The sequence below is a fragment of the Mauremys mutica genome, chromosome 1 (genome assembly GCF_020497125.1).
Source record: "Mauremys mutica isolate MM-2020 ecotype Southern chromosome 1, ASM2049712v1, whole genome shotgun sequence".
NCBI classification, from domain to species: Eukaryota; Metazoa; Chordata; order Testudines; family Geoemydidae; genus Mauremys; species Mauremys mutica.
In genome coordinates, this window is record NC_059072.1 from 119,108,429 (window position 1) to 119,133,145 (window position 24,717).

At 42.3% G+C, this 24,717-nt stretch overlaps 1 protein-coding gene across 4 annotated transcripts in view; it reads left to right on the forward strand.

Moving 5' to 3' along the window:
• Positions 1-24,717, forward strand: part of PDE3A (phosphodiesterase 3A) — a 351,301-nt gene that overhangs the window by 268,712 nt on the left and 57,872 nt on the right. The window contains exon 3 of one of the 4 annotated variants that reach the window (XM_044992904.1): positions 8,339-8,469. The exons of the other annotated variants lie outside the window; for them this stretch is intronic. The gene's annotated coding sequence lies outside the window, so the exon portion shown is untranslated. The remainder of the gene's footprint in view (positions 1-8,338; positions 8,470-24,717) is intronic. 4 annotated transcript variants of the gene reach the window in all.

The window sequence follows — 24,717 nt, forward strand, 5'->3', positions numbered from 1 at the left end:
CTTTCAGTTCAGCTCTCTCTCCTGTCTTGGTGTGTTCTTGTCATCACCATGCTTGGAAAGGCAGCTGCGGGACTTAAAATAGGTCTTTGGATGGTGGTGGTTGTTTTTTTTTCTTTAAAAGCCACCATAAAATTCATCAGCAGTTACTAAAATATCTCTAGACTTTTCATTTTAAATTTTAAATCTGGCCCAGGTCTGTAGTGAGCAAAAAGTTGTTAGCTTTATCTTATGATAGTCTACGTGAAATTTGTTGATGGGCCCAGTCCTGTTCCCAATATGACTTGGAATGCATACAGGGCACAGATTAAAATAGATCCTAGATATGTAAATAATAATGAATTAGTAAAATTTATGTAGCACTTTTCATATTCAAATTGCTTTGCAGACATTAAACCTCAAAAGATTCCTTGTGAGGTAGGCTAGAGTTGTTTTCTCCTTTTTTACAGATAGGGAAAGAGGCACCAGAGACTAGTAAAGTGATTTCCCCAAGGCCCCAGGGAGAATCAGATATGGGGCCAAACTAGTTCCCAGTTAAACTCTCATTAGCTTCAATGGGAGAAGGATCGTACCTTCTATGAGTAAAATAGTGACATAGTCATGCTGATGACCTTAACTACACTTTCAGGGGGGTTGTTAATGGAGGTGGGTGATGATCCAGATGCCTTGTTCTAAAAGGTTCCTTTGAAATCGTATGTGTGATAATTTGATCTATTCAGTGCCTCCAAAAAAGCATGGTTTAGACACCACTGAAATGCTGATCATGTGCAACCCAGCACATAACAGGGAACCATTGTAAGAGGTAATATTAGGAAATAAGATTTGGACAATGAGTTTTTTGATGCTGACATTTTGATGCATCTGTTGCCAGTATCAGGTAATATGTTGTGATAATATAGTGCCTCTCTTATTAAATACAATAGGAAATTAATCTACAGACTATGGGAATGTCACACAGAGCTTGAGGGCATTTAATGTACAGCATTTTGGATCGTTCCATTCCTGTTACTATAGAATATTTGGGTTTTTTTAAATATAAAGGGCTTGTTTCTTCTCTGCACAGCAGAACACAAAACAAACCTCGCGTACTGGAAAATCCGGCCAAAAGTACCCCAAGATAGCAGTGCTGCTTCCTGTGCCTAGCTGTTCACCAAAGGTATATATTGGTTTTAGCTGGAAGACTTACAGATGTCCCCCAGGTCTGCACTGAGCCATTTGTTACTGGTATAAACGTTTAGCAGAATGATAATCATGAAACCTACAGGAGGATGTGGTAAATTTATGTCACTTATTGCTATACACAAGTCCCTCAACCCAGGGTGCCAGAGAACTGTTGGCTGCTTGATGGTATAAAATGGAGTGACTGTGATCATTGACTTTTGTTTCTTCTTTGAGACTTGTTAATGTAGAGTGGGGATTGCTTATGTGAGAGGATCAAAGCCCAATTTGTGTTGACTCAGAAGTTAGAATAATAGTTTTCCTTATCACCTCTGTGATCCCAACAATCCTTTCGTTTTAAAGCATACAAAGGTTCTATTGAGAAGAATGAAATAATTTATTTTGGAAACCGTTAAAGCATTAAGGATCAAAGGAGGCCTAATTCTCATACGAGGGAAGGTAAGTTGAGTTAAGCGCATGAGAGATACTGTACTTGCCCTGAACTGCTTCCTACAGAATTTCTAGTCTCTTGGCTGAAAGCACTGCAGGTTTTTTAGTATAAAGTGAGCATACCATAAAAGGCTGTATTTTTTTCCCCCGACTGAAAGCTTTGGCTTTTTTGGGGGGGGGGGGGGAGGTTATTGTTGTTTTTCTGCGTCTGCTAACGTCAACGAAATCGCCAGATGGCATTTCAATGCTTTGCAAAGAGACAGCAGCCTTCTATTACAGCTGTCACGTGGGCCCCATTCATTTGCATTCCCAGAAGTGGTCTAAAGCTTTTCCTAACTGTACAGGCAATGAGTGCTCTGCACCTTCCAGAGACCCAGAGGGCCTTTTGTAGGATATTGTTACCTTAAGTGGATCTGATAAGATGCACGCATGGATGAAGGTTTTTCTTCCTATCCAACTACCAAACATTGAAAGCTGCCAGACTGTTTTGCCTTTGAAGGGAAAATTTAATTTAAAAAAAAAAATGAACACAAGGATCCTTTTGAAAACTGCGAGCAGTAAACAGATATAGGGCTTAGCTTTGGAGAGTTAGATACTGTCTAAAAGTCAGGTGGCTGAGAAGCTTATAGAACAAAAATACAAGTCTCTTTATTTACCCTAGGAGACCTAGAAGAATTATTTGCTCTCGTACATGGAGACTGCCAGGCTACAATATTAGGGCTAGGTTCTGACTTGGTCTGTATACCCTATCAGATGCCAACCCCATATTCCTCTATAAAGATTACTCAGACCTTGGTCCCAGATGCACAGGAATAAGCAGATTTTTTTCTGCTGCTTACCTTGTGCCTGGAACAGTTGGGCAGGGAATTGGTAGAGTATTTCATACCATTTCTTTTCCCACTATTCATTGGCTAGAGTAGCTGAGTCAGTGCAGAAGGCTAATTATTATTACTTCTTATACTACTGTAGTGCCTAGGAGCCCTAGTTATGGACCAGGACCCCATCATGCTAGGTGCTGTACAAACACAGAACAGAAAAAAATGGTCCCTTACCGCAGACAGCTTACAATCTAAATATAAAATGAGAGACACTGGATGCACACAGATGCAGGAGTATGGGAAACAGCTAGAAAATATTGTCTGAATAGACAAGACATACAGGATGGGTGAAGGGTTAGAATAGCCCTAATATACATAGTAGATATATAACTCTTTGCTGGTATAAGCCAGATATAAATTACCAGCCTTTGGGAGCAAAAAGAAGTCAAGGAAGAATTGGGACTTGAAGTATTTTGGAGCCCAGGGCCGCCCAGAGGGGGGGGCAAAGGGGGCAATTTGCCCCGGGCCCCGGGCTCCGCAGGGGCCCCCAAGAGAAGAGCGGAAGCTCCCGCCTCCGCCCCTCTCTTGGAGCCTCGGCGCATCAAGCGCCGAGTCTCCGGCCGAGCCCCTGAGCCCCGCCCCGATCCGAGCCGCGTGGTGAGGGGGCGAGGCTGGGAGCTCCAACGGGGCCTGAGCCCCGCCCCGCTCAGAGCGGCGTGGGGAGGGGGCGTGGAGCTCACAGCCCCGCCCCCTCACCACGCGGCTCTGAGCGGGACGGAGCTCAGGCCCCGCCGGAGACGCGCTCGGGTAAGGGGCCGGGGGGGGGAGGGGGGTAAGAGGCCGGGGGTCTTCGGGGCACTTTGCCGGCGGGTCCCGGAACGGAAGGGGCCCCCCGCCGCCGAAGACCCCGGGCCCCCGGAATCCTCTGGGCGGCCCTGTTGGAGCCACAGTGCCTCTTAGGGCTGTTCCATCTGGTTCAGCTTATGGGCCATCCACTATTCAGGGCTGTGCCTAAAATTACAACTAGCCCTTAGATAAGAAACCCAGGTGAATGCTTGGAGCCCAACTATAACAAACAATCTCTCACTTCTGAGGCAACTCGGTATGTCTACACAGTAAAGAAAAACCCATGGCTGGCCCATGCCAGCTGACTCAGGCTCATGGGGCTTGGGCTGCGGGGCTGTTTCATTGCACTGTAGACTTCCTGGCTCAGGCTGGAGTCCAGACTCTAGGAGCTAGGGTGACGACCTTCTTCAAAAAGGAAAAGTAGGACACATGCAGGAGCCTTGCCCCCCTGTTCCCCCTTCTTTACATTAAAAAGATTATTATTTTATTTACATGACACTTCCAAATAACCACATGACTAGACTGTCACTAGTACAATATCTTACCTGTCAAAATGTGCGGCCTAGCAAAAATTCATTTGAGAACCACTGCCGTAAGAGAGAGATGCGCCTTGCAGCGTTCTCTTGAATCTGAACAAATTATAGCTGTGTCAGACCAAGGGGAGGAAGAGTAAATTCCAAAGTAGAGGATCCTTCACAGAAAATGCCCTACAACCGGGTTTCTCAAACAGGGGTCGCCGCTTGTGTAGGGAAAGCCCCTGGCGGGCCGGGCCGGTGCGTTTACCTGCCCCGTCCGCAGGTACGGCCGATCACGGCTCCCACTGGCCACGGATCGCTGCTCCGGGCCAATGGGAGCTGCTGGAAGTGGACAATGTCCTGTGTAGCCAGGTCCCAACCATCAAGAACTTTACAGGTTAAAACTAAAACTCCCGTAAATCAATTGCCAACTAGGACAGACTCCAGAGCTGTCCAAGTAAAAGTCACAATTCATAAAGCACCGCTTAATAAATGGACGACAGAATTTTGTACTAACTTCAGCTTCCAAATGGCCTCTCAGTGCAGTCCCATGCAGAGCGTCTTGCAGTAGCATAGGTGACAGAAACGTGGGTAATTAGTAAGGGCTGTATCTGAAAGAAAAAGAACATATACCTACTATAGCCCTGTGAATATATTGTAGCCTAACAAAGTGCAGTTGAAAGGCATGAAACAAGCAGTATCACATACCCTACGGCAGCATTTAAGTAGTAGTGTCTTGTTAATATCGCTCACCCTAGTCTTGCCTTAACAGTTTTCCAGCCATATTGCATACACTGATCCCTAGTGATTTATTGCGGTATCCTGTGTACATTAAACATTGCTTCATTTCACAGGGAGTTAAGCAGTTGCAGAAGGACACAAAGATAAACATCATGAATTATTTGACTCTTTTTTGTAAATATGGTACCATTATATTCAGAGCTGGGAAGTGAAGAAATTATTTTTAATCTGGCTCACAGGCAGACTGGTTGACGTTGTACAGTACATGTAATATTAACCAACTTGACCCTGCCTTAATAACTCCATTCTCCAGCCAGAGGAAGGGAGCACACAGTTTCTTAAAGGTGGGCGTCTTAGGGGAGCTTATTGTTCATGCTGTGCTCTGATATCTAATTTAATGTCACAGAGGAGCAGTAATGGAGTTTGCATCCCAGCTGACAGATCGTTGCGCAGGAATCAGACTGCCAGCTTTAAAGAATCTCAAAGGGAAGAAAGTTGCTTAGAGAAAAACAAAAATATGGTTTGGGAGGAAATTAATCTCTTTAGCTCGTGGGCAAATTTGAACTCTGGTGCAACTCCAACTGATGTCAGTGGAGTTGTTCGGGAGATGAATTTGTTGAGTGAGTTATCAGAGCTCAAAGCTTTAGTAAGGGAGTTGAGAGGAGATGAATTCTTAAATGGATAACGAAACACCATTCTTTATATCCAAGGCAAGTTATTAGTTTTTGGTTTTTTTTAATTTAAGACCTTTAAAAGCTGTATGAAGGTGTCTCCTCCGCATCCTAATCCTGCGTCAGATTTTGTGCTAGATTTAGCGCCTTTGGTGCAGGAAGTATTCGCGGCTGCCAGCAGGAGAATCTGCAACATATGGAAAATGTGTGGCTAAATAATTTGAACTGTTTTGAAACTCTCAGTATATTCTTATAAACCTGTAGTGCTTTATTGGGGGTGGGGGATAAATAATAATTTGAGTTATTTCATTATTATAATATACCAAATTCTGCTGCAACACTTCATTGCACCTCTTTCATAATTTTTTCTCTGTACAACTATTAGATGCAGAGCAGTTATTTTTTATTTATTATAAATAAATTCCTAAGTGAAGTCAGGGAGCCCCATTATGCTAGGCACTGCACACACACAGTAAGAGATGAGGACCCTGCCCCAAACGGCTTATAGTCTAAGTAGCTAAGACAAGGGGAAGAGGGGCACAGAGATGCAGTGTGATTTCCCCCCCCCCCCTCCCCCCCCGGCAAGGTCATAGAGTAGCTTTGTGGCAGAGCCAGGAACAGAAGCCACTTCTCCAGACTCCCTGTCCACTGGACCACACTGGCTTTCAAACCTATCAATGCTATCGTACCGTTTTGAAGCAACATTGCACAATAGAACTAAAGATTTCACCCACAAGGAAGCGCAAACAGGCAGTAGAAATTTTTCTCCTCCTATAAACATGATTTATAATGTCCTTGGAAAGATCCCTTCTGTGTAACTGACAAGGACTTTGGAACAAGTGAAGTATAGAAGCTTCTGATTAATCCATCCCAGGCTTTACACAAGAGCGAGTGCATGCTGGAACAGGTCAATTAGGGAGCTTGTTAGTTTTGTGTAGACATCCAGCTTGAAGTGATGTTTTTATTTGATAAAGCTGCTAGTTGTTCACCTTAATACTGAATCCTAGTGTATTGATTCAGAGCTCCTAGTAACCTGGAACAACAATATCTGAGGCTTCAGAGGTTCCTTTTATAGGCTATCCTAGTGATAAAGGTTGAGATTAGTTAGATTAGGTTGAGAGTAGAGAGACGTTGGAGACAACTCTCATTAACGTCAATAGGAGTTGCGTTGTTAAATCCCCTGGCTGGCTTTGAAAATCTTACCAAAATGCTGTGTCTTATCCTCACACAGTAAAACCAGTTAATATATTCCTTGTATAACAGGCACTTGTGAATCCCAGAAAATAGCCTCATGGTGAAGCAGAATATGTATATATATTTTTAACAGTGTTAGTATCCTTACGTGCTGGTTCAGATGGCCGATAATGTATCTTTCCTCCCAGTAGGTGGAGATAGGAGGGCAGAGAACTTTTGTTGTCTACTTCTATATAATAGGTTTGCTGGCTGCCAGGCTCCAGTTCTTCCGATCTCCAGCTGGCGGCTCTTCTCATGCTGGCTGGGATGCTTTTTATTTTTCCTTCACCTTCATTCTGACATGACTTTAATGTTCTTTCTGGATCTCTTCTTCTGGAGGAAGTGTTTGGGAGACCAGCTCTGCTAGTCACTGGTCATTACTTCTTACCTGCCCTATTCACCCTGTTTGGGCCCAGCTCCCTCACTGGCCACCTGGCTATTGTCTAAAACCAATGAAGTGTATTTGCATGCATTTATGGGCAAATTCTACCACCCTTACTTATGTTAAGTTGGTGGTGGTGTTGTGTGTTACAGTACCACCTCGAATTCCCCAACAGGAGCTTGGTACTGTACAATCATACAGTGAGAAATACAGCCCCTGCCTCAGCTTACTCTCTAAATAGGCAAGACAGACAAAAAGCAGAGCCTCAGAGAGGTGAAGTGACTAGCCCCAGGCCACCCAGGAGGTCAGTGGCAGGAATAGCGCCATGGTCTCCTGGGTCCCAGTCTAGTGCCCTATATAATAAATTTAAATAGGACTCTTACTCTTGCTTGTAGTTCCATTGAAATCAATGAGACTGTTAAAAATATAGCACTACTGGGTGGCAAAAACTAGCCCTTGTTTTATTCCAGTTCTAAGAGAATACAGATTTATGTAGTACATTTTAACATCTCCTTTTCTATGGACGTTTCTTCCCATTGTGGAAGACTTTCTGAAGAGAAGGCCTAATTGCACCTTTATGAAAGAGAGATGAAAAAGTCGACTACATGCATCTGACGAAGTGGGTATTCACCCACGAAAGCTCATGCTCCAAAACGTCTGTTAGTCTATAAGGTGCCACAGGACTCTTTGCTGCTTTTACAGATCCAGACTAACATGGCTACCCCTCTGATACTTGACAATATGTAATGTTATGCCTCAGTCTTGGTCAGAGGGGCTCGCCCCTTAGGGGAAATCTGAGAATTTCCTAGTGTTCGTCTAATTGACAAGAAATGTATTAGTTCATGTTTCTTTGCATAAATTCCTCAAGGATGCTCCTAATACAGAACATCTTAGCATATAGGCCAGTTAGAAATGTTTTGAGAATTATTTTTTTCCAAGGTTATAGTAATTTCTCTGTTTGTGTAAGATTCTCAAGGTCATTAGAAAAATAAATGACAGCACTGAGAGACTAGTTAGCTAAAGTATAAAAACATGGATGGAGACCTAGTTCCTTCTGAATCAGTAGTTCATGTACTCAGCATATTCGCACAGTTACAATCTGTTCAGAAAGCAGAACACTGCCACCTGGTGTCTACTAAGACAGGTCAGACAACAAAAATCATTAATAGTATGCTATTTTTAAGGTTTCTACTTTGATCTATCCATATTCTTAGAGTATCCATCACTGTGATTTCTGAGGCCCTGGATCAAAAAATCCTTAAGAACGTTCCAAACTAAATAGACCTATTGACTTCAGTGGAACTGCTGATATGTTTAAACTTAGACAAATACTTAGGTGCCTTATGCTCTAATTTAACACCTCCAATCAGAAAAGTGACTCTGTATTATGGCATTGTGGGTTTCCTTGTTTGTTCTCTCTGTGATTCCATGTCAGATTTCTTAGTTGAAAAACAAAAAGATAATTTTTCTAACTGCTACCACTGCAAACACAACCTCTGATCTTCCCTCCCATTTCATTATCACCAGTAACAAAGATACTGCAGTTGGAACTTCATCGATAATGTTTGAGCCGCTCTGAGGAGGTACAGGAGGTGTTACTACACAGTAGGAAATCAGCTACTCGTCGTACTTACCTGCAAAAGTGGACCAGGTTTCAGGTTTGGAGTAATTCCAGGCAAATTTCCCTAGCATCTGCTATTCTCCCAATGGTCCTAGACTATATACTGACTATCAAAAAATCAGGACTCTCTCTTATTTCACTCAAAGTACACCTAGCGACCATAGCAGCCTTTCATTGACAAATAGAGAGATACTCATTGTTCTCGCACCCAACTACAAAGTGATGTCTCAAGGACGTAGTAAACCTTTTTACCTCCCTTAGATACCAATCAATGAACAATTTAATCAATCAGTTCAGAAAAAGCCCAGAGACCTCAGTTCATTCATGTCTCACCCTCCAGGGTAACATGGCATCCTGTACCTTTTGTGACACCTTTTGCAAAGCTGTCTTCACTGGCTCCAGATGGTTAAGTGCCAAGCAGACGACAGTATGGACAAGTTAGTCACATTTTCCCCCACCACCCAAGTGCAGGATTATCTACGTTGGTGGCAGAACAGGGAGCAGGTGTGTGGAGGAGTCCCCTTCTCATTGTCTCCACCCCAGAAAACACTGATCACAGATGCTCCCCGTTAGGATAAGGCACCCATCTGAGCGAACATATAGCACTAGGAATGTGGACTACTTGGGAGTCCAGGGTATACACACATCTCCTGGAGCTGAGAGCTGTTTGAGAGTCCTGCAAACAGTTCTTATCGCTCATACAAACAATCCCAGCACATCCAAGTAGACCTATAGATGTCGAAGGCCAGAAGAAACCACGGTGATCATCTAGTCTGACCTCCTGTATTACACAGGCCAGAGAACTACCCCAAACTAATTCCTAGAGCAGATCTTTTAGAAACACATCCAATCTTGATTTTAAAATGGTCAGTGATAGAGAATCCAGCACAACATTTGCTAAATTGTTCCAATGGTTAATTACTCTCACTGTTAAAAATGTAGGACTTATTTCCAGTCTGAATTTATCTAGCTTCAACTTCCAGCCACTAGATCATGTTATATCTTTCTCTGCTAGATTGAAGAGTTCATAATTAAATATTTGTTCCCCATATAGGTAATTATAGACTGTAATCAAGTCACCCCTTAACCTTCTCTTTGTTAAGCTAAAAAGATGAGCTCCTTGAGTCTATCACTACAAGGCATGTTTTCTAATCCTTTAATCCTTGTTGATCCAGCAGGACAGAGTGGTGATCATCCTCTCTGTTCCCAGATGGCCCAGACAGTTTTGATTTCCCAGACTTTTCTAGCTGTCAGCCCATGCATCCCTCAGTATCCAGTCCTTCCCAAACCTCTTGACACAGAACACTGGTGAGATCAGACATCCCAGCCCAGAATTCCTCCACCTCATAGCATGGTATTTGGATGGATATCAAATCTAGAACTGACCTGTTTGGTAGCTGTTAAGCCATCCTTAACAATAGCAGGAAGGAATCCACCAGAAAGTGCAACTTAGCTAAGTGGAAGAGATTTTATATTTGGTCTCAAATCATTAGATGTCCCCAGAAGAATCGAACATTTCCCACCTTTTTAGACTACCTGCTTGCCTTGAAGCCTTCAGAACTTTCCCTTAGCTCTATATGAGTATACTTGGTGGTGATTAGTGTTTGTCACCCTTCAACTGACAACCACTCCATTTTCACCCATCCCGTCAATGAATGTTTCCTAAAAGATCTAGTCAGATACTTCTCTCCCGTATCTTCTCTTCTGCTTCCTCATGGGATCTTAACTTGGTGCTTATGGTATGAACCAAGTATCTCTTTGAACCGTTAGTGACCTGCTCACTGTCCCATTTATCTATGAAGGTCACCTTTCTAGTGGCCATCACTTTGGCCAGAAGGTAGGAGTCCTAGGAGCCCTTATGGCTGATTCATCACACACAATATTTCCCAAGTATAAGGTTTCATTAAGACTGTACCCAAGATTCACCCCCAAAGTAACCTTAGACTTTCACCTAAATCAAACAGTACACGTATCTGTGTTTTTCCAAAGCCAATGCTACTTTTGAGGATAGGCGACTCCACTCCCTAGACATATGCCAGGTGTTGGCATTTTACCTACAGAAAACAATATAATTTAGAAAACTCATCTAGACTGTTAGCTTCTCCCATCATCCATTCTGTCCAAGGGAGCTATCTCCTCTCAGAGACTTTCTTAGTGGGTTTCAGATTGTATTCTGCTCTGTTACCAGTTAGCTTATGGAGAAAGGGTATCTGCTATCAGTGCCAAGGCAACTTTGGTAGCCTCACTTCAAGAAGTTACACTTTGTTGACATCTGCAAAGTGGGAACATGGGATTCTGTCCATACCTTCACAAGACATGCCCTAATGTGAGCTTTCACTGCTGATGCATCCTTTGGTTCAATGGTTCTTCAATTATCTGTACCACATAGGTCCTCGCACCCTCCTTCTCAATTAATACTGTTTGTCAGTCACCCATAGTAGAATACACATAGGAACCAGCACTCAAAAAGAGAGAGAGGTTATTTACCTTTTATAGTAACTGTAGTTCCTTGAGATGTGGTGTCTTTATCTGTATTCCACTAGTCACCCTCCTTCCCCTCTGCTTTGGATCCTTTACTCATGATTCATGGTAGAAAAGGAGAGATGGTTGGTTCACACTGCCCCTTATACCCTCAGTCCGGAGCATGAGAAGAGGAAGAGTGCAGGCGCATATGAACAGACTGTGCTAGCAGAAATATTTTGGTCTCAGGCACCTGAAGCACGTGAATACACACAGTGGAATATAGATAGGGCCCACACATCTCGAAGAATTTCAGTTACTATACAAGGCAAGTAACCTCTCTTTTTGACAACCAACATTAACTTCATTTTGCCTCTTGGAAATATAGATCATTGTTTGTATTAAGGATACATTGATAGATTATAAAGTATTAATAAATAACTAATAGAGAAGCATTTTACAAACCCGAGTAGTAATTTTTATAGGTTGGTAATAAGCACATCAGAGGAAAGTATTATAGATGGTTTATAAGTACCTGTTAGACTCTATAACAATCCATAACAATTAATTAACATTTATTGACACAGCTATTAATCATTTGCTTTTGGAAAAAACAGGCATCGGATAGGTAGAATATTAAGGCAACATTTTTACCAGGTTACTTTTCTGATTACTAATGGCATGTAAATCCACACAAATCAGGAATTCAGAGTTAAATATGAAATCTTATCTGTAACTCACGTGGTTGTACTTAAATACTATAGCTTATATGGTACTCTCTAAAGGTCATACAGTCTTCAGAGATACTTTTTGATTAACATCTCCTCCTCTGTTGGAAAGTACAACACAAACTGATTTCCCGTCCTTTCTCCCAACTCTCAATTAATTATAATCAAGATATGGTATCATAAGACTAAATTAAATTTAGTAATTGCCTTTTTCCCTTCATTAAGTTGAAATATTGCTAAATTTAAGATTGGAGCAGGTTATTGTGTCTTATTATAAAGTTCTGTTAACTAGCATATTCAAATTTATTATTTAATCATAGCTATTGGGAACCCCAGACATGAACCAGGTCCTCTTCATGCTAGACGAACTGTTCTCAACCTGCAGCCCAATTAGCACACAGCCGTGTCCTAAAGGCCACCAGGCTGTGCGGTGGGGTCCAGATTCCTGGCTGCCCGGCATGACGGGGTCCAGGGCTGCTGGCTGGCCCCGCAGGGTCCGGGTCCAGGGCTGCCATCTGGCTGCCTTGCCATCTAGCCCTGTGCGGTGGAGTCCAGCAGGTCGAGGCTGCTCCCCCTCCCCCAGGGTTCTGCTCCTGGCCACACACTCTGGAGGGGTCTCTGGGTGGGAGGCACTGGGCATAGGGGTTTGTGGGGAGGGAGGTTTGGGAGAGGGTATGCTGTGGTTCTCAACCTGCGGCCCAGGTAACACACATGTGGCCGACAATGATAAATAGGTTGAGAACCACTGTGCTGGACACTGTACCACACAAAACAAAAAGACAGTCCCTGCCCCCAAACAGTTTATAATCTAAGTAGTGTGTATATATTGATACATACAATTATTTGTGACTTGAAGAGGTATTTGTTTGTAGGTCATGAGCTTCCCAAGGACTAAATATAGCCTTCAGTGTGCTAAAATGTATCTTAAAATGCAGTCCCATAATGTTGTCCTTTTCCTGTAAGTGGTGTGTGAGGATAAATCTGTGCTATGGTGAGTTTTTATTGTTGGGAACTCAAACAACAAACTTTTTCTATTCCTCTGTCAAAGAATATATAAGCACAAGTAAATATTGTGGCTGTGTGTTTATTTTTGATAAAGGTTACGTATTTGATTTTTCTGTAATATATTGCAGAATGCTTTGTCTTTACTCTGTAGAGCAACCTTTGCCTCCAATAAAAGACAAAGTGAAAACCTCTGTCTAAACGTACATGCAAATTAGGGGCAGCCTGCACACTCCTGGTAAATTGCCAATGTATTGCAAAGTCAGGGCATCACTGACAGATACTTCCTGTTCTCCTGACAGTGCAAAAGGTTCATTGCCTTAGCACTTTGCTGGGACCCAAAACAGTAATTAAAGGACAAATATGTTAACTGAGCCCTTTTTTCTTTCTTTAAAGACCTGTTCCCTTGGAAACACTCCTGTAGATTGCAATAGGAGCAGGATTGGGATATACATAGAAGATATTATTTTATTTGAATTGGGGTGGTAGCTTGGGAATTACTTTTTTTTTTAAATTCAAAGTGAAATATTTAAGGTAATCATAGAATATTAGGGTTGGAAGAGACCTCAGGAGGTCATCTAGTCCAACCCCCTGCTCAAAGCAGGACCAACCCCAACTAAATCATCCCAGCCAGGGTTTTGTCAAGGCAGGCCTTAAAAACCTTTAAGGATGGAGATTCCACCTCCTCCCTAGGTAACCCATTCCAGTGCCTCACCACCCTCCTAGTGAAATAATGTTTCCTAATATCCAAGTAGTTCGAGTAGATGCAGCCATGTATTGTACGTTAGTGTGCACACCCTGCACACTAGAGCTAGAAAACTTTGCCTAGCAGTACCATAGAGGCAGCACTCGTGCCCTGTGGCCATAGCCCTGCACCTGGCCATGTAAGGGTGGCACCATCCTCAGCCCCTCAGTTCCTTTTCACTGCTTGTGGCCTAGAGTTGGAGCTCTGTGTGGTGCCTGCACCTCACACTTTCATCTCAGTTTCTGATAACTTTTTCTGTATAAAGTAGTAGTACCACCTTAGGTTTAGTTAAGTATTAGTTTAGTGTAAGCTAGAGTAGTTGGCTATCATGTAGGGGAGCCATCCCCAATAGCACCCTCCACACAAAGTGCTTGTTGTGCCTCGGCAAGGGACATATTAAAGACAGGTGCTCCACCTGCAGGTTGTTCACAAAGAGGACCCGGGCGGCATCTGACCTGCTTTATGTCTCAATCTCAGACACTCCACTAGTTCAGGAGTTCTCTGGTGCTATGGGATATACCATCTCATCCTCCATTGTGTCCTTGGCACCTTCTGGCCATGTCATGGAGTTGCTGGGTCCATCAGTGCTGCAGCTCGCACTGCCTGAGCTGCAGTCTAGATCCAGCACCAAAAGCTAATGCCCTGGTGGTGACTGCAGCAAATGACAGGGCTCGACAGGGAAGATCTAAATCTACACCCAAGAAGAGAGTCCAAGAGGATAGACTTGAAGGGAAAAATATTTATACCTCCTCTTCCTTGCAAAGGCACATCACAAACCAGTAGGTGTTGGTCTCCAAATATGACTTTGTTAATTTAGTGGCCATGTCTAAGTTCATGAACAAGTTGCCAGAATTCTCCAGGAAAAAGTACAAAGCATTCATTTCGGAAGGCTATTTGGTGCCAAAACTTTGTGTCAGGCAGCCATGGACCTGGCAGATGCCTCGGCCAGGATTACAGCATCAGCTGTAACCATGAGAAAGGTTTCATGGCTTCAGAACTTGGGCATTGCACTTGATGTCCAGCAGCCCACTGAAGATTTACCATTTGATAGCTGGGTTTTGTTTTCAGAAAAGACTAATGAAAACTTGCACTTATTAAAAGACTCCCAAGCTACTTTGTTTACTTTGGTGGTACCTACTCCAGCCATGAGGGGATGTTACCATAGAGGTCAGCAGCCACAACAATACCAATCTCAGCATTTTTTTAAACAGTCCTCTCTTTCTGAACAGCAGCAGGATTACTCCAGAAAGAGCCACATATCCCAGAGGAGGAGATTGGTTACTGAGAAGCAAATCCAGAGAGCACATCCTCTGTCATGTCCAGCTCATACTATGACAACTCGATCATCTGGGTCTCATTCTAAATGGTGGGATATCAACATTATTTCTAACTCAAAGACTTGAGTTCACTGGGGCCATGACAGACTCTATAAATTTGAGGGCATTTCTGCCAACTTGAACAATTCCAGGCAATTTGTCGCTTATGTCTGGAGCTGCAGTCCCCACCCTCAAGCCCAGCCCACGTATACTTGAGGTTGCTAGGCCATATGGCTTCATGCACATAGGCTGCACCTTCGTCCTTTTCAAATATGGCTGAAGTTGGTCTATTATCCATACCATCATCCCTTGGCCAGACTGGTTTGTCTTCCTCCACCAATCCTGGGTTCCTTACAGTGGTGGACAGTTCAGGATAAATGTGCCAGGGCATTCCCTTCACTCGGTCTCTATCGACGAGAACTATTGTCACCGATGCCTCCTTCGTAGGTTGGGAAGCACATCTGGAGATACTGAAGGTTCAAGTCCTGTAGTCAGAATTGGAAGCTTCTCTACATATCAGTGTCCTGGAGCTTCATGCCATCTATAGTGTCTATCAGCCTTTCAAAATCACATCAGGGGCTCAGCAATTCTCATACTCACCAACAATATCATCACAATGTATTATGTGAACAGGCTGTCGGGGAGGGATAGTCCAGTGTGCTCTGTCCATAGGCAATCGGGTTCTGGCAGTTTTGCATTGGTCAGAGCATTTCCTCCCATGGCTGATCACTTTCCTGGGATCCCACAATCACCTGGTTGTGAATTTCAGCAGGAATTTCTCCTTGAATCATGAGTGGTCTCTGAAGCCCCGGGTCCTGTGGTCCATCTTTGTAGTTTGGGGCATCCAGACAATCAACCTGTTCACCATAAGAGAAAACAAGAAATGCCAGTTGTTTTGCTCCTAAGGGAGACTCAGTCTGGGCTTCTTCACTGATGCTTTTCACTTGAGCTGGGACTCGGCACTCTTGTATGCCTTCTCTCCAATTTCAATCATCCCGCAGGTCATTCTCAAGGTGAAATTGGACCGTGCCAGACTCATTCTCATTGTTCTAACATGGCCAAGATGATGATGGTTCTTAGGCCTCCGCACATTATTGGTACAACCTCCCATATTCGTTCTTCACCCGACCTCCTGACTCAGCATCATGCTCAGGTTTTGCATCCAGCACTTAGACCAATGCATCTCACAGCTGCATGATTAGATGAGAAAGAAGAATGACGATCAGAGGAAGTCTGGCAGGGCTTACTTAACAACAGGAAGTCCTCCACCAGACAGTCTATTTGCCATATAGAAGTGTTTCTCGGTATGGTGGTTGGTCCAATGAGTGCAATCAACACAAGCTTGTATTCAGGGTATCTTGGAGTACCTGTTACAGATTCCATTTTCTGGCCTTGTGCTTAGATCATAGAGTCCACCTGGAGGCTATTTCAGCATTTCATTCACCTGTCCATGGAAAGTTGGTGTTTTCAAATGACAGTAAGGCTCTTGAAAGGAATTGCTCATCTTCATGCGCCAGTTAAAGAACCGGTTCCCTTGTGGGACCTTAATCCTGTTTTAATAGCTCTTGTGGGACTTCAGTTCAAGCTTCTGGCAACTTCTTCTTTCTCCTTTCTGTGTCAGAAAACTGCCTTCCTTCTGCAAGAAGTGAGTGTGAGTTGCAGGCTTTGATGGCAGAGACTTGTTACATGCAATTTTCCAAAGACAATAACCCTGCGGCTGCATCCAAAGTGTTTGTTTAAGGTGTTTTCCCAGTTTCATTTAAACCAAATTATGTATCTACCAGTGTTCTTCCCTAAACCACATTAACCCCAGAAGAGCAGCCTCTCCATACTTTGGATGTCAGTTGTCATCTACCATTTTATCCTTTCCATTCCTGACCACATCTGTTTGTTTCATGTGTGGACCAAATGAAGGTTCAAGCAGCCTGTTCACAGACGTTGTCTGTAGCTTCCTGTGTCATGACAGCATACAAAATAGTCCAGGCTACACCTCCTCAAAGGGTGTGAGCTCATTCCATAAGAGCTTAGGCAACATTAACAGCATTTTTAAAATAACATTCCTATATTGGACATTTGTAGGGTGATCACTGGGTCCTCTCTGCACACTTTTTGCAAACCACTATGCCTTTACAGCTGCATCCGGATCAGATGCAACCTTTTGGGAAGGCAATCCTGCAGTCTCTCTTTGAATAGAATCTGAGCCCAACCTCCTAGGAGTACAGCTTGCAAGTCACTCAACGTGGAACACACGGATGCATCTACTCAAAGTAAAAAAAGTTACCTACCTGTAACTGTTGTTCTTTGTGATGTGATGCTGATGTGTGTTCCACAACCCGCCCTCTGTCCTCTCTTCATCAGAGTCTCCACTTCTGATATTTGGTGCAAAGGAACTGAGAGGGTCAGGCTGGCACTGCCCTTATATAGCCAGGGGAGAAGCTATGGCCATAGGGAGCTCCTTAAAACACCAAAACTCCATATTTAAGGCTGTAAGAAAATGGCAGACCAAAATTTTGTTGAGTAACAGCATCTTTAACACACACTACAACTTTTTAAAGTTGTCACAAGTTTCAATGTTGCTGTGAAGCCGTGCACCAGGTTGCAATGCCACTCTCTGGTTTGGCCAAGTCACACTTCTGTCATGACCCAGCGGGAATGGTGGCCAAGGAGGAGGATAGGGCCATGGACCCATGCGGGGGGCTTGCCCTGCTTGCTGCCCCAGCTCTGTGCCAGGTGTTGCTGCCTGCACTTCACCCTGCTGGTGCTAGTTTTGTCCTTCGCCCAGGTGTAGTTCTACCTCCTCCACATAGTGCAAGCCAGGCCTGCTGAGCAGCGGCAGCTCAGGCATGAACCTCAGGATCTTGCCTTCCTCAGCTGCCCGCTGCTCCAGGGCATCTTCTCCAGGAGGCCCCAGTGTGTGGGGCTGGGCTGAGGCTGGGATTTGTGTCTCGCACAGGGCACCGAGCTGAGACCAGAGAGCCCTGAGCTGGGGCTGGCTCAAGGGCACAGGGACTCCAGTCCTTCCATCCTGCCATGGGGTCTAGAGGAATGGTGGAGGGGATACCCAGCCCCTGTTGGAGGATAAAGGACCTTGCTCCCAACTCAATATATAGTCAATTACTAAATAAGAGTTTAGGTCCGTGTGTGTGTGTGAGAGACAACCTTATCCATGTGAAAGTAGCTTTAACGCAGTTATTTCAACGATTAAAGAAGGGGTGGGTGCTAAAATTGCTTTCAAATCTTGCTATTTAAAATCAGTAACAGCCCTGCCGCCTCCTCCTAGTGAATTTGCACATCTGGTTGTTTTTATACATAGCTTCTCTTAATTAGTCATGTGCATTGTAACACATTGTGTAATATTGACCCTAATTGCTGTGTCAATCATTTTTGCACTTGAAGGAACAGAATGTTTTAGTTCTCTAGGCACAGCGCACACACACAAAAGGTACATTATTACTTGTCTTAAAGGTAAGAAATGTCACAGCTACAAGTAACTTATTCGCTGTTGCACAATGCTGTTTATTTTGTATAAATTCTATGGCCGCACTGGTCTTTGTAGTGGTCTGATAGCACTTGCTCTCTTGCAGCCTGTGATTCATAATTGTCACCATCAGTAGAACTTTGGACCCTCTGCTCAAAAAAGCACAGGATCCTACCACCAATACTGTGCATGCATGCACACACCTATCAATTACTGCAGTAGTCTTGCCTAAAATGGCTTTAGTATATTTATGTGCTAAGAAAAAAAGTGACCTGATTTGAAATTAGAAGATGGAGACTGCTTGCTAATTTTCTTTTAAGCACTGGAATCTCCAGGATTCAGTGATTGGTTCTATTTTATAGACACACCTGAGTAACAACCTCAATGCTTTTATTCTCCTCCCCAGTTCAAATACACAAATTCAATGGATTTACCACCCATACACCCACCCATTCCATATTGCTACACGTGAAGGCCATTTTTTATGCTGCAGATCTCTACCAGACTGGCACGCGAACCTTTATCAGTAGAAGTGGTTAAAGTGTGTGTGGGGAGTGGGGCACACACGAGGTCACAGACCTTGCCAAAAATAAATAAAAATCAGACAGGTTGCTGAGGGGCACCCTTAAAGCAGTCTTTTACCACAGCTGCTACTCCATGATTAGGACAGATGCCCCCCCCACACACACACACTTTTCTGACCACTTTAAGCACTGATCAGTAGTACAGCCAACTCAGCCAAAGAAATAGAGAGAACCACAGAATAATATAATATATTTTAAATACTCAAATGTGTGTAACCACTACCTTCATCTAAGCAGAGAAATAAACATCACCATATGAGAAGAAATCTTCACTTAAATTGGCTGACAGTATAAATACAGATACCATATACCTCTCCTCTGAGTGTGTCTGTTTTCTGGTCTCTATGATTATGTCATCTTTGGTAAATTAGAGGTGCATTTTGGTAAATTTATATTTGAATCTGGCTTCAAATTTTCCCAAAGCTCAGACGTGTTTGGTCTTAGCCACAAAATACAGCCCTTCAGCCAAATTCCTAATATAATGGGATGGTCATGATCCAGGACTTCAGTTTGGATTGATCTTTAATTAGAATTCAGAGACAGTCACCATATCACAGTCAGGGCACTGCTTGAGCCCTCACTCATACACGAAAGGAGACTGCTCTGAGTTTAAGGGCCACAAGTTGAGTACAACGGCTCTAAGAAATGAAAGTTGTTCAGATACATAAAATTAGGGACACAAGTTTAATGAAGGAAATAGATAGTTACTGAGATTAATTATAGATTTTTTGGAGCCTTTCATTGTTTGCAGCCTAGCTGGTAGTGACTGAAAATTATCATCTCCTCGCTGATAGTGACCTACCTGGTCTGAATCCAGTTCCTGGGAACAGCTGTGCACATTACAAAAAAAAATCTTGGCAAGTGAGCATTTGCCTCATCAGTGAAGACAAGGCCTAGAACCTAACCTAACTCCTCTGTCCCATGCAGGGGTGAGCCTTGTAGGTTAAGATTGAGGCATACTGGAAAGTCATGCCTTTCCTGTCTTCTATGGATATATAGGGGGACTTCAGTCTTTGGGGCCACCAGTCTGTCACCTTTTGTCTGTGCCAAGTGAATGAAAGAAAATCTCTTGAACACAATAGAAGACCTGTAGAGCAGGCTGGTTGCTTTTCTCATGTGCACGAATTAGTGCCTCTGAGCTCATCTTAACTAAAGTGTCTGCATACCTATGATCCAGTAGTGCTCAGAGATTTGTCACATTTTATATGAACACACTTAAAGTGTATCAAATTGTGAGATGCGTCAAGGTTTAAAATGGTTAAGCAAAATGTAGCCTGCACTGTAGTGAAATCGTAGCTCTCCTGGGCTGACACTAGAAACGGGTCTTGTCAATTTCACCGAGTGAAAATGAATGAAAGAACCAGAAATTACGGTAAAGGAGAATAACAAACTGGTCATTAGCAAAAGGCCAATCATGGAAATTTAAAGATGAAAACAAATAGTGTAGCCAGATAGAGGAAACATCTACAGAAGAATAGGAACTCATCAGTGAGGATTATGAGGAGCTCACCCAGTGAAGATTATGATGACATGGCTGGCAGGGGCTAGTGGGGGGAACAGTATTGTGAGCTGACTGATTTTATTGCAGAAAAGTAGTCAAGAATCTCATAAACCTGGGCTTCTAAGTTCATGTGTTGCCCTCCTAGAACATATTTACTGCTGACCTGATTTTTTTTAAAAGGTCTGTTGCCTATGTTAGGCCACTGATGTACTGAGACTACTACCTGTAGCATATTGAACAATATTGGCTTATTGTTTCCTTGTATTCCCCCATTGGTCTGTCTGTATCCATCTGATAGCTTATACTTAGACTGTTAGCTCTCTGGGGCAGGGGCAGGTTTTTTGTTCTGTGTTTGTACAGAGCCTAAACACAATGGCACCTTGTTCCATGCTTTGGGCTCCTTGGCACTACAATAATACAAATGATGGTGATGATGATAGAAGTGCTGAGCATCGGCACTTGCCATTGATTTCACTGACAGCTGTGGTCGCTCAGCACCTTCTGAAAATCAGGTTATACATGTAATTATTTAAATGTTTTTGCTTTCAAGGAGCGTCTCATGTTACAACCGTAGATGCAAAACTTCTGCAGGAGCAGGCTTTAAGGGTATGTCTAACTGCAATAAAAGACCCATGACACAGTCGTGGCTAGCCCAGGTCAGCTGACTCAGGCTGGCAAGGCTCAGGCTGTGGGGTTAAAGCTCATAGTGTAGACATTCAGGCTGGAGCCTGGGTTCTGAGACCCCGCAAGGGGGAAGCCCTCTAGACTGAATATCTACACTTCAGTTTTTAGCCCTGCAGCCCAAGCCCTGTGAGACAGAGTCAAATGGCCTGGCTTTGACGCTTGGTGCTGCGGGTTTTTTATTGCAATGTGGACGTACCCTTAGAGCTTTTTCCCACTAAAGTTCATAGGAGTGGTAACTTCAGTGGGAGCAGTATCTTTGCAGTTAACGTAACACTGACATTCACTTTTTCAGTTTCTGGGGATAAAAACATCAGACAAGAGATAAAAACTTCCTTAAAAGTTTACTAAATGAGGCAGTCCTTTTTTCAGCTTTTGTTTATAGCAGCCCTCTATAAACTACTTGAAATACATTTGACACTCCTGGTAGTAATTTTTTACTACAAACACAGAATCGTTTATTTTATATTAAAGCCTGTATTTATTTGGATCATATTGTCTGTGATATTTAATGATGCTGCACTGCTTAAAATTGTAAAACAATTTATAGTGGAGAAAACTGACATGTATATACATTTTTAAATAAATATGAAAATGATTGATTATCATGTCTCCTTAACATCCCACTAATAGCGCAATCTCTAAATAAGCCACTTTTCAAGTTTTATGCTAAATGAGGTGTTGAGTGATTTATAGATTTTTTTTTTTTAAATGATAGGGGTATGTGAATTCTTTGGTTCAATTTGAACTGCATTATAGAGCCTTAAATGTTAGCTTGAAAAAATGTAGAAGGATTTGTGTATGCGTGCACGGGAGGGAGAATGGTGATTTTTAATGGAATGGTTTTTAAGCTCATAGCGTGTGCCTAGCTGCTCTAAATTGCATCTTGTTAGAATCAAAACAGCTTACTGTGGTAAATAGTCAGACAATCTGAGCAGCAGAGTTGATACCTGGAGTGTATGAGACCACCTGATTGACTAGTAAGCGGCACATCCCCAACCTCATGTGCAGCCTGCATGTTCCTCCTCCTCTTCCCTCTCTTCAAGGATCACAGCTGGTGTTAATGCAATTCAAGTTTTGACTGAAGGCAGTTCTCATTATTTCCTTTGCATCATTTGTAACCATCTGGATGTACACATTAAAGAACTATGATAAGACAGTTGAGGCCAGACTTTTAAATAGGGAATTGTATTGATCTTTGTGTATAATTTAAAGCTAAATAGAGCCCCATTTGGAATTTAATCCTTTCCATCTGCCATATTTTAAATAAAAGCCAAATAAAAAACCTTCTAAATTTAACTTTACTGATCTTTAATTTTTTGTGTAACTTTTTATGACTGATTCTTCTATTCATCCCCTTGTTGTTGAATAGTCACTTAGGCTAGGATTTTCATAACAGCCCAAAGGTATTGGCACTCAGATCCCATTAAAAGTAAATGGGAATTTGGTACCTAACTCCCTTAGCTTCAGTTGAAGATATCAGCCATAATTTATATGTCAGCATTTCCAATAGTGTTGAGAGGATCTCAGATATGGAGTTCATCTCATGCTGTTTCTTCATCTCAGGAGTTCCTTTCCCTAAATTCTTCTCCCTGTGTGTGTCTTCTTCTGGGAGTCATTATCTTTGTCTAGTGGATTCTCAAGCAAGTCTGCATTAAGAGCACATGAGAAACTGTCTCCCTAGTCTCAGTTCTCGCCCCCAGCAGCTGCTCATCCCCTGCTGCTCACCCCCAGCAGCTGCTCATCTTCAGATGAAGCCTGCTCAGTTGTTCTGTGGTGATGACACATCTGTAAGCCCCTTTGTTGTTAGTTTAAACTGATTTTTACCAAAAAAATCACAGATTTTACATTTTTTTTCTGATTTTCAGCCTACTTTTGTATCCTTCAAATATATAAAAAATAAAGTTTTTATTAGGAAAACACAATACAATGCATGAGATATAGGTATTACAATAATATATTAGTCTGTGTGTATATGCAAAGCAGCCTGTTGAAGTAAGGCTATGTATTAGTCTAGAAAATACACACAATAAACAAGCAGGAATGCACACACATCTGAAATACTGTGCACAACTGAACATACTGATGAATCTCACGCCAACCACATACACCTTTCAAGCTGTTAGCAGATAATGGTTTAAAGATCCAAAACATTAAAATGGGAAGAAAACGAAAATCAGTATCAGAATACATTTCAGAACACAAGGAAGTATTCAAAAGTTTTAAAGGAACAAAAACAGGAGAAAAAGATGAAGTTCAGTGTATGCGCTGCAAATGGTGTGGCCCAATTATGAAATGTAAATATTTATAGGTTAATAGTTCTAAGTCTACAACAGTAAACTGCTTATTCAAATGAAAAGTTTTATTTGGGTATTAGAGATCTATTGTATTCTTAAACTCAGAGGTGGCATTGTGTTTTGAGTTCTGTTTTAGTTCTGCAGCAAACCACATTGAATTCCATTAATCAAAGTATTAATCTACTTAACACTTTTCACCCCGTCCTTCTATCCACCAAAATAAACTCTGATATTTACCTAGAGAAATTATTAATAGTTTTTTCCACCAATTTTCATCTGTTTTTGTGTGGTAGTAATAAACACCAATACATTCCTGGAAAAAAATTAAATAAAATAAAAACCAAAAACGATGGGTCATACATGTATGTAGTTTAGTTGGCCAAGGGGATGGAGAATGCTCAGTGCAGACACTCTTCAGGGAATTTAACTGCCCCCCTCTAATGAACGTGTGTGAATTTCAGTTTTTCAGACAGAAAAAGGCCCATCTTAACAATAGAGTGATGCCCCTGCCAAACTTAAGTCCCTTTCCCAAAGCATAAAGGCATTAGTGTGCTAAGAAACTCTTAACATGGGCAAAATATATTTTTCCCTAACCTTGTTCTGGGACACAGCTGAACAATTTTTGCAGAAACTTGAAAAATACTACAGCTTAAAGCATGCACCTGACATGGAAAATTTCAGCCTGACAGTTAGTTTTGAGAAAGTTATAAGCAAGTGAAAAGTAGGGTCATATAACAGAAAGTGTTACGCAGCCTTATTCAGAGGCATTGTTAATGCAGTGTTACCTTTGGTATAAATGCAAAAAGTAAAAGTGTTCATCACAACTGCGCAGTTAAGATTACTTTAAGTGGTGGTACATTCCATTGAATTTTATAAGAAACCCATACTACTTTATAAAGGGCTCCAGATTCAATATTTGCAAAAGTAGTGATTACTTTGAGTAGGTTAAAAGTTACAGCCACTTAAAAATGACCCCATTCTTAAAATTTCCATTGGTTGTACAGTATTTCTTTGGTTTCTCTAATTCAGGGGTTCTCAAACTGGAGGTCCTGACAGGGGGTCACGAGGTTATTACATGGGGGGTCGCGAGCTGTCAACATCCACCCCAAACCCCGTTTTGCCTCCAGCATTTATAATAGTGTTATAAATTAAAAACATTTTTTATATATTTAAGGGGGGGGCACACTCAGAGACTTGCTATGTGAAAGGGGTTTGAGAGCCACTACTCTAATTTAATACTATCAAAATTTTAAAACGGCAAACTTACTATATGTATAGATATTGACAATATCTCCTCTACAGGGTAAAGTTGGATTTAATTGTTACCCAAGAAAAAAATATTTGTATTTTTGGGAAAGAAATGGCACTACAGTAAAACCAACACAGAATGCAAGTATCCAGCCTCAGCCTTGATTTTCATGGCTTTAAGACAAGATGGTGTATTTATATGTACAGTGCAGTGGTTTCTCAGATAGTCCCTTGTGCCTAAAATC